We start from the raw sequence: 10,000 nt of genomic DNA on the forward strand, positions 1-10,000 counted from the left end.
TGCTCTCCTTCCCGAGGAGGTAGACGTGCTCTCCTTCCCAGGAGGTAGACGTGCTCTCCTTCCCAGGTGGTAGACGTGCTCTCCCTCGGTGAGTAGACGTGCTCTCCCTGAGCTGGCAGGTAGACGTGCTCTCCATGGCGAGGGGGGACTTAGTGCACTGAGCCGTGCGGCAGGAGGTAGACGTGCTCCCCGCGGCCGCGCGGGCACTTAGCGCGCGGAGGCTGGAACCGCGGGGTAGACGTGGTCCCCGGGACGAGGGCCGCCTGGTATCGCCCGCCCCGGCCCCCAACCCCCCCCCCCCGCGGCGGCGGTAAATGAAGAGAGGCAGTCGGCATGAAACCTTCTTTTATTAAGTGTTGTTTTCATCGAGCGTCTTTCATTAAAGGTTGTGTTCTGAAGCAGTCTTTTCTTCAACAGCGCTGTTCTCCGGGGAGAAGGTCTGCCGGCATCTCTAGAAATCTCCCCCCGCCCCTGACCGCCTCCCCCCCCCGCCCCCGTTGCCGGTTTGCGCGGCGCCCCCCCTCCCCGACGTTGCCTCTTGCCGCTACCCCCGCCCCCCCCCCGCTGCCGGTTTTGCGCGGAGCCCCCCCTCCCGACGTTGCCTCTTGCCGCTACCCCCCGCCCCCCCCCCGCTGCCGGTTTGCGCGGAGCTCCCCCTTCCCGCCGTTGCCTCTTGCCGCTACCCCCCGCCCCCCCCCCGCTGCCGGTTTGCGCGGAGCCCCCCCTTCCCGCCGTTGCCTCTTGCCGCTACCCCCGCCCCCCCCCCCGCTGCCGGTTTGCGCGGAGCCCCCCCTTCCCGCCGTTGCCTCTTGCCGCTACCCCCGCCCCCCCCCCCCGCCGGTTTTGCGCGGAGCCCCCCCTTCCCGCCGTTGCCTCTTGCCGCTACCCCCGCCCCCCCCCCCGCTGCCGGTTTGCGCGGAGGCCCCCCTTCCCGCCGTTGCCTCTTGCCGTTACCCCCCGCCCCCCCCCCGCTGCCGGTTTGCGCGGAGCGCCCCCGCCTGCCGTTGCCTCTCGCCGCGGCCACCACCGCCCCCCTCCACACACCCCCGGGCCCCCGTTACCGGTTTGCGCGGAGCCCCCCCTCCCGACGTTGCCTCTTGCCGCTGCTGCCACCCCCAAGCTCCCCACACCCCCCGGCTCCCGTTAGCGGTTTGCGCGGAGCCCCCCCTTCCGCCGTTGCCTCTTGCCGCTACCCCCGCCCCCCCCCCCCCCCGCTGCCGGTTTGCGCGGAGCCCCCCCCGCCTGCCGTTGCCTCTTGCCGCGGCCGCCACCGCCCCCCCCACACCCCCCGGCCCCCCGTTACCGGTTTGCGCGGAGCCCCCCCTCCCGACGTTGCCTCTTGCCGCTGCTGCCACCCCCAGCTCCCCACACCCCCCGGCTCCCGTTAGCGGTTTGCGCGGAGCCCCCCCTTCCCGCCGTTGCCTCTTGCCGCTACCCCCGCCCCCCCCCCCCCCCGCCGCAGCCGGTTTGCGCGGAGCCCCCCCCGCCTGCCGTTGCCTCTTGCCGCGGCCGCCACCGCCCCCCCCCACACCCCCCCGGCCCCCGTTACCGGTTTGCGCGGGAGCCCCCCCTCCCGACGTTGCCTCTTGCCGCTGCTGCCACCCCCAGCTCCCCACACCCCCGGCTCCCGTTAGCGGTTTTGCGCGGAGCCCCCCCTTCCCCCCTTCGCGGGCCTGCCGCTTCCCTCCCGGGCTGCCCGGCTGCCTCTCTAACCCCTGCGACCGAGGCGGCGCTGTTAGGGCGGCCGTGCCGGTGCCCCCTTGCCGCAGCTAGCCTCTCGCCGCTGCCCCCTCCCGTCCGTCGTCCCCCCGTCCCCAAAAACTTGCTGCTCTCCACGCTGGAGCCTGCACGGGGGAGGTTGCGCTCCGCTCCTCCGGCCCTAAAGCCGCCCATCGCCCGCCCCCCGGCTTGCCGCTTGGCTCGGCTGCCCGCCCGCCCCGCTAATCCCCCCAACGCCCCCCACCCCAAAAACACCCCAGCCCTACCGCATGCCGCTCCCCCTCTCCCCGCTCTCGCTGACCGCTGCCACCCCCCCCCCACCCCTCCCCCCCCGAAACAAACCCCCCCAGCCCTACCGCATGCCGCTCCCCCTCTCTCCCTAGCCTGCCCCCCCCGCCGTCGCTTGCTGCCGCCGCCGCCGCCGCCGCCGCCGCCGCCGCCGGGACCCGCCTCGGTCTGGTGGCGCGCGCTCGGAGATCCCCGGCTACCCGTCCGTCCCGTCCCTCCCTCCCGCCCCGCCCCGGGGGAGGGCCCGGGGCAGCGCGGGCAGGCGGGGAGCAAAAAAAGGCGCGGGCGCCAAAAAACGTCGGGGTCCCGGGGTGGCGGAGGGGGGCGGCGGCGGGGGGGCGGCGGCGGGTACACGGCGCCGGGTCCAGGGCGCCGGGTCCAGCCCGTCCCGGGGGCGGGGACAGGTGGTGTCGTCCGTCCCCGCCCCCGTAACCTGCTCTGAAGCATCCCGCTTCCCGCCGCGGTTCGCCCTCCACCCCCCCGCCGCACACGCAGCTGCCGCTTCCCGCCGCCTCTGCCCCCCGCCCCCGGGATCAACCACCCGCCGGGTCCAGCCGGTCCCGGTCCCGGGAACCTGCTCCCCGGGGCCAGCCGGAGCCACGCCCCCCTCCTCTGACGCTTCCAGCTGCCGCCTCCCCTCCCACCCCCCAAACTCACACTGGCCCTCGCCGGGCCCGCCCACTCCCGCCTACCTGCTTGCCCGCCGCCGCTGGGTGGCGTGCCGGACACTCGCACACAGGTACACAGACAGGGACACAGGGACACAGGCACTCAGGCACACAGGGACACAGGGACACAAGGACACAGGGACACAGGCACTCAGGCACTCAGGCACTCAGGGACACAGGGACACAGGGACACAGGCACTCAGGCACTCAGGGACACAGGGACACAGGGACACAGGGACACAGGCACTCAGGCACTCAGGGACACAGGGACACAGGGACACAGGGACACAGGCACTCAGGCACACAGGGACACAGGTGGCGGGCCGGAGGCCTCTCTCCACTGTGTGGCAGGGGTCCAAGAGCCACCCCAGCCCAACCCAGAGGGTCTTTTGCACCTCTCTAGAGGCCACCCAGAGACCCCAGGCCGCAGCAGAAGCCTCCCCCGCATGCTCTGCAGGCTTCCCGACCCACCCCAGGCCGCACCAGAAGCCTCCCCCGCAAGCTCTGCAGGCTTCCGACCCACCCCTGGCCGCAGCAGAAGCCTCTCCCGCACGCTCTGCAGGCTTCCGACCCAGCACCAGGCCGCAGCAGAAGCCTCTCCCGCACGCTCTGCAGGCTTCTCAGCCACCCCAGGCCGCAGCAGAAGCCTCCCCCCGCACGCACTGCAGGCTTCTCAGCCACCCAGGCCGCACCAGAAGCCTCTCCCGCACGCTCTGCAGGCTTCTCAGCCACCCCAGGCCGCACCAGAAGCCTCCCCCCGCAACGCTCTGCAGGCTTCTCAGCCACCCCAGGCCGCAGCAGAAGCCTCCCCCGCATGCTCTGCAGGCTTCCGACCCACCCCAGGCCGCAGCAGAAGCCTCCCCCGCACGCTCTGCAGGCTTCTCAGCCACCCCAGGCCGCAGCAGAAGCCTCTCCCGCACGCTCTGCAGGCTTCTCAGCCACCCCAGGCCGCACCAGAAGCCTCTCCCGCACGCTCCTGCAGGCTTCTCAGCCACCCCAGGCCGCACCAGAAGCCTCCCCCCGCACGCTCTGCAGGCTTCTCAGCCCACCCCAGGCCGCAGCAGAAGCCTCTCCCGCACGCTCTGCAGGCTTCTCAGCCACCCCAGGCCGCACCAGAAGCCTCCCCCGCACGCTCTGCAGGCTTCTCAGCCACCCCAGGCCGCACCAGAAGCCTCTCCCGCACGCTCTGCAGGCTTCTCAGCCACCCCAGGCCGCACCAGAAGCCTCCCCCGCACGCTCTGCAGGCTTCTCAGCCACCCCAGGCCGCACCAGAAGCCTCCCCCGCACGCTCTGCAGGCTTCCCCACCCACCCCAGGGCCGCAGCAGAAGCCTCTCCCGCACGCCCTGCAGGCTTCTCAGCCACCCCAGGCCGCAGCAGAAGCCTCTCACCGCACGCTCTGCAGGCTTCTCAGCCACCCCAGGCCGCAAGCAGAAGCCTCTCCCGCACGCTCTGCAGGCTTCTCAGCCACCCCAGGCCGCAGCAGAAGCCTCTCCCGCACGCTCTGCAGGCTTCTCAGCCACCCCAGGGCCGCACCAGAAGCCTCTCCCGCACGCTCTGCAGGCTTCTCAGCCACCCCAGGCCGCAGCAGAAGCCTCTCCCGCACGCTCTGCAGGCTTCTCAGCCACCCCAGGCCGCAGCAGAAGCCTCTCCCGCACGCTCTGCAGGCTTCTCAGCCACCCCAGGCCCCAACAGAAGCCTCTCCCCGCACGCTCTGCAGGCTTCCGACCCACCCCAGGCCGCACCAGAAGCCTCCCCCGCACGCTCTGTAGGCTTCTGACCCACCCCAGGCCCCAACAGAAGCCTCCCCCGCACGCTCTGCAGGCTTCCGACCCACCCCAGGCCGCACCAGAAGCCTCCCCCGCACGCTCTGCAGGCTTCTCCGCCACCACAGGCCGCACCAGAGGATCTTTTGCACCTCTCTGGACGCCACCCAGAGACTCCAGGCCGCACCAGAGGCCCCCCCCCCAACCATTTACAGGCTGCAGTGCCAGCCTAGGCCCCGCTGGCAGCCTCCCTTGTCTGCTTTGGAAGGCCTCCCATCCACTCCAGACCTGGCCTGGAGGCCTCCCTCGACTGCTCCCGGGGCCCTCGAAGCCACCCTAGGCCTTTCTGGAGGACCTGCTCGACCGCTCGGGCGGCGGCTTCTGACGCACCCCTCGGCCATCCGGCGCCCAGCAGCTCCCAGGGCCAGGCACCGGCCTCCCCCTCCGGCCGCCCCTGGGGCCGGGGGGTGGCTCGGACTCGGCGCCCCCCAACGTGTCGTCCCGTCCCCCCCCCGCCCCGCACCGCCGAACATTTCGCTGCAGCCGAGGGCTTGCCGCTCGACGCCTACCCCACCCGCCCAGCCCCCCCTGCGGCCCGGCGCTGCCCCGGCCGCTGCGCCCCCGCCTCTCATCGCTCCCCCCACCCGGCAACCGGCCGCCGGGCACGGCAAGTCCCAGGGCAGGGAACAGGTGCTGCCGGGACCCCGTGCTGGCTGCCGGCTTCCCGGGGCTGCCCCGGGCACGGACAGGTCGCCCCCCCCGCCCCGGCGAATGTTCACCGAACCGGCTGCCGGCTGCCTTCGAGCACCCCCCCGCCCCCCGCCCACTATCGTCCCCCCCGCCCCCCCCTCCGCCTCCGCTGCCGCTTCTCCCCCGCACCGCCTCCACTGCCTCCCCCCGCCCGCCCGGCGAACGAGTCGCCGGATCCGTAGGGTGCCGGAGCCCGAACGGCGAGCGGCTCCGGCTGCTGCCGGGACCGCGGGGATTCGAGCCGGTCCGGCCGCGGCCGGGAACCCCGTGCCGGAAGCCGGCATCCCGGGACGGCCCCGGGACGGCCCCGGTCGCCGGCCGGGTGACGTTCAGCGAAGCGGCTGCCGCCAGTCTTTGGGCCTCCCCCGTGCCGGGGCCGCGGGGCTTCGAGCCGGTCCGGCCGCGGCCGGGATCCCGGGCCGGACGATGGCTTCCCGGGCCGGTCCCGGTCGCCTCCCGGGTGACGTTCACCGAAGCGGCTGCCGGCTGTCTTCGAGCCCCCCCCCCCCCTCCGCCTCCGCTGCCGCTTCTCCCCGCACCCCCTCCACTGCCTCCCCCCGCCGCCGGCGAACGAGGTCGCCGGATCTGTAGGGTGCCGGGAGCCCGAACGGCGAGCGGCTCCGGCTGCTGCCGGACCGCGGGGATTCGAGCCGCTCCGGCCGCGGCCGGGACCCCGTGCCGGAAGCCGGCATCCCCGGACGGCCCCGGGACGGCCCCGGTCGCCGGCCGGGTGACGTTCACCGAAGCGGCTGACGGCTGTCTTCGAGCCCCCCCCCCCTCCGCCTCCGCTGCCGCTTCTGCCCGCACCCCCTCCACTGCCCTCCCCCCCGCCGCCGGCGAAAGAGTCGGCGGATCCGTAGGGTGCCGGGAGCCCGAACGGCGAGCGGCTCCGGCTGCTGCCGGGACCGCGGGGATTCGAGCCGGTCCGGCCGCGGCCGGGACCCCGTGCCGGAAGCCGGCATCCCGGGACGGCCCCGGGACGGCCCCGGTCGCCGGCCGGGTGACGTTCAGCGAAGCGGCTGCCGCCAGTCTTTGGGCCTCCCCCGTGCCGGGGCCGCGGGGCTTCGAGCCGGTCCGGCCGCGGCCGGGATCCCGGGCCGGACGATGGCTTCCCGGGCCGGTCCCGGTCGCCTCCCGGGTGACGTTCACCGAAGCGGCTGCCGGCTGTCTTCGAGCCCCCCCCCCCCCTCCGCCTCCGCTGCCGCTTCTCCCCGCACCCCCCTCCACTGCCTCCCCCCGCCGCCGGCGAACGAGTCGCCGGATCCGTAGGGTGCCGGGAGCCCGAACGGCGAGCGGCTCCGGCTGCTGCCGGGACCGCGGGGATTCGAGCCGCTCCGGCCGCGGCCGGGACCCCCCGTGCCGGAAGCCGGCATCCCCGGACAGCCCCGGGACGGCCCCGGTCGCCGGCCGGGTGACGTTCACCGAAGCGGCTGCCGGCTGTCTTCGAGGCCCCCCCCCCCCCTCCGCCTCCGCTGCCGCTTTCTGCCCGCACCCCCTCCACTGCCTCCCCCCGCCGCCGGCGAACGAGTCGGCGGATCCGTAGGGTGCCGGGAGCCCGAACGGCGAGCGGCTCCGGCTGCTGCCGGGGACCGCGGGGATTCGAGCCGGTCCGGCCGCGGCCGGGGACCCCGTGCCGGAAGCCGGCATCCCGGGACGGCCCCGGGACGGCCCCGGTCGCCGGCCGGGTGACGTTCAGCGGAGCGGCTGCCGCCAGTCTTTGGGCCTCCCCCGTGCCGGGGCCGCGGGGATTCGAGCCGGTCCGGCCGCGGCCGGGATCCGGGGCCGGACGATGGCTTCCCGGGCCGGTCCCGGTCGCCTCCCGGGTGACGTTCACCGAAGCGGCTTGACGGCTGTCTTCGAGCCCCCCCCCCCCCCTCCGCCTCCGCGGCCGCTTCTGCCCGCACCCCCTCCACTGCCTCCCCCCGCCGCCCGCGAACGAGTCGCCGGATCTGTAGGGTGCCGGGAGCCCGAACGGCGAGCGGCTCCGGCTGCTGTCGGGACCGCGGGGATTCGAGCCCGGTCCGGCCGCGGCCGGGACCCCGTGCCGGAAGCCGGCATCCCCGGACAGCCCCGGGACGGCCCCGGTCGCCGGCCGGGTGACGTTCACCGAAGCGGCTGCCGGCTGTCTTCGAGCCCCCCCCCCCCTCCGCCTCCGCTGCCGCTTCTCCCCGCACCCCCTCCACTGCCTCCCCCCGCCGCCGGCGAACGAGTCGGCGGATCCATTACCGTCCCGAGAGCCCGAGGCGGCGGCACCCAGTGCGGGTCCGGCCGAGGCCGGGACCCCCGTGCCTGTCGCAGGCTTCCCGGGACGGCCCCGGAACGGCCGCGGTCGCCGGCCGGGTGACGTTCTCCGAAGCGGCTGCCGGCTGTCTTCGAGCCCCCCCCCCCCCCCCCGCCGGAGCCGCGGGGATACGAGCCGGTCCGGCCGCGGCCGGGACCCCCTGTGCCGGAAGCCGGCATCCCGGGACGGCCCCGGGACGGCCCCCGATCGCCTCCTGGGTGACGTTCACCGAAGCGGCTGCCGGCTGTCTTCGAGCCCCCCCCCCCTCCGCCTCCCGCTGCCGCTTCTCCCCGCACCCCCTCCACTGCCTCCCCCCGCCGCCCGCGAACGAGTCGCCGGATCTGTAGGGGGCCGGGAGCCCGAGGCGGCGAGCGGCTCCGGCTGCTGCCGGGACCGCGAGGCTTCGAGCCGGTCCGGCCGCGGCCGGGATCTCGTGCCGAACGTCGTCTTCCCGGGACGGTCCCGGGAGGGGCCCCCAGTCTCCTCCCGGGTTGACGTTCACCGAAGCGGCTGCCGGCTGTCTTCGAGCCCCCCCCCCCCCCCTCCGCCTCCGCGGGCCGCTTCTGCCCGCACCCCCTCCACTGCCTCCCCCCGCCGCCCGCGAACGAGTCGCCGGATCTGTAGGGTGCCGGGAGCCCGAACGGCGAGCGGCTCCGGCTGCTGTCGGGACCGCGGGGATTCGAGCCGGTCCGGCCGCGGCCGGGACCCCGTGCCGGAAGCCGGCATCCCCGGACAGCCCCGGGACGGCCCCGGTCGCCGGCCGGGTGACGTTCACCGAAGCGGCTGCCGGCTGTCTTCGAGCCCCCCCCCCCCCTCCGCCTCCGCTGCCGCTTCTGCCCGCACCCCCTCCACTGCCTCCCCCCGCCGCCGGCGAACGAGTCGGCGGATCCGTAGGGTGCCGGGAGCCCGAACGGCGAGCGGCTCCGGCTGCTGCCGGGACCGCGGGGATTCGAGCCGGTCCGGCCGCGGCCGGGACCCCGTGCCGGAAGCCGGCATCCCGGGACGGCCCCGGGACGGCCCCGGTCGCCGGCCGGGTGACGTTCAGCGGAGCGGCTGCCGCCAGTCTTCGAGCCCCCCCCCCCCCTGCCGGAGCCGCGGGGATACGAGCCGGTCCGGCCGCGGCCGGGACCCCGTGGCGGAAGCCGGCATCCCGGGACGGCCCCGGGACGGCCCCGATCGCCTCCTGGGTGACGTTCACCGAAGCGGCTGCCGGCTGTCTTCGAGCCCCCCCCCCCCCCTCCGCCTCCGCGGCCGCTTCTGCCCGCACCCCCTCCACTGCCTCCCCCCCGCCGCCCGCGAACGAGTCGCCGGATCTGTAGGGTGCCGGGAGCCCGAACGGCGAGCGGCTCCGGCTGCTGCCGGGACCGCGAGGCTTCGAGCCGGTCCGGCCGCGGCCGGGATCTCGTGCCGAACGTCGTCTTCCCGGGACGGTCCCGGGAGGGCCCCAGTCTCCTCCCGGGTGACGTTCACCGAAGCGGCTGCCGGCTGTCTTCGAGCCCCCACCCCTGCCGTGGCCGCGGGGATTCGCCCCGGTCCGGCAGCTGACGGTTCCCTGTGTCGGACGCCGGCTTCCCGGGACTGCCCCGGGACAGCCCCGGTCGCCTCCCGGGTGACGTTCACCGAAGCTGCTGCCGCCTGTCTTTGTCCCCCCCCCCCCGTGCTCTCCCTCAGGCGGGAGGTAGACGTGCTCTCCCTGGGCGAGTAGACGTGCTCTCCCTGGGCGAGTAGACGTGCTCTCCCTGGGCGAGTAGACGTGCTCTCCCTGGGCGAGTAGACGTGCTCTCCCTGGGCGAGTAGACGTGCTCTCCCTGGGCGAGTAGACGTGCTCTCCCTGGGCGAGTAGACGTGCTCTCCCTCGGCGAGTAGACGTGCTCTCCCTCGGCGAGTAGACGTGCTCTCCCTGGGCGAGTAGACGTGCTCTCCCTGGGCGAGTAGACGTGCTCTCCCTGGGCGAGTAGACGTGCTCTCCCTGGGCGAGTAGACGTGCTCTCCCTGGGCGAGTAGACGTGCTCTCCCTCGGCGAGTAACGTGCTCTCCCTCGGCGAGTAGACGTGCTCTCCCTCGGCGAGTAGACGTGCTCTCCCTCGGCGAGTAGACGTGCTCTCCGCGGAGATCGCGCTTGTCGCCAAGGGGTCGCTGTTGCGCTCTGCCTCCGCCTACGTCATCGTACAAGCCGGCGTGATTTCTGCGACCTGCCGCTGGGCGGAGGTCGGCTGGTTGTGCGCTCGGGGAGCTGACGGCCCTCCAGTTCCGTATATGAGGGAACGAGTGACGCCGAGCACTCCCAGGGCAGCGCTGCCGAGCGGCTGCTCCAAGCCACCCGCCAGGCGGCTGGGCAGGGGTCCGTCTGGCTTCTCGGTGGCTTTCGCCCGGGTCAGAGAGGGGACCCGCGGGGCCGAACAAAGGCGCGGCGGTTTGGAGCGGCCGCTGGCGCACCCTCAGCGGTGTTGGATGGGTTTCGCTCGTCCGTGAGCCGGAGCCCAGCCCGGGCTCAGCAACGAAAGCGGGGAAAAGAAAAAAAGTTGACGAG

The sequence above is a fragment of the Melanerpes formicivorus genome, unplaced genomic scaffold, assembly GCF_026170545.1.
Source record: "Melanerpes formicivorus ecotype bairdi unplaced genomic scaffold, bMelFor1.0.p_v2 SCAF_350, whole genome shotgun sequence".
NCBI lineage: Eukaryota > Metazoa > Chordata > Aves > Piciformes > Picidae > Melanerpes > Melanerpes formicivorus.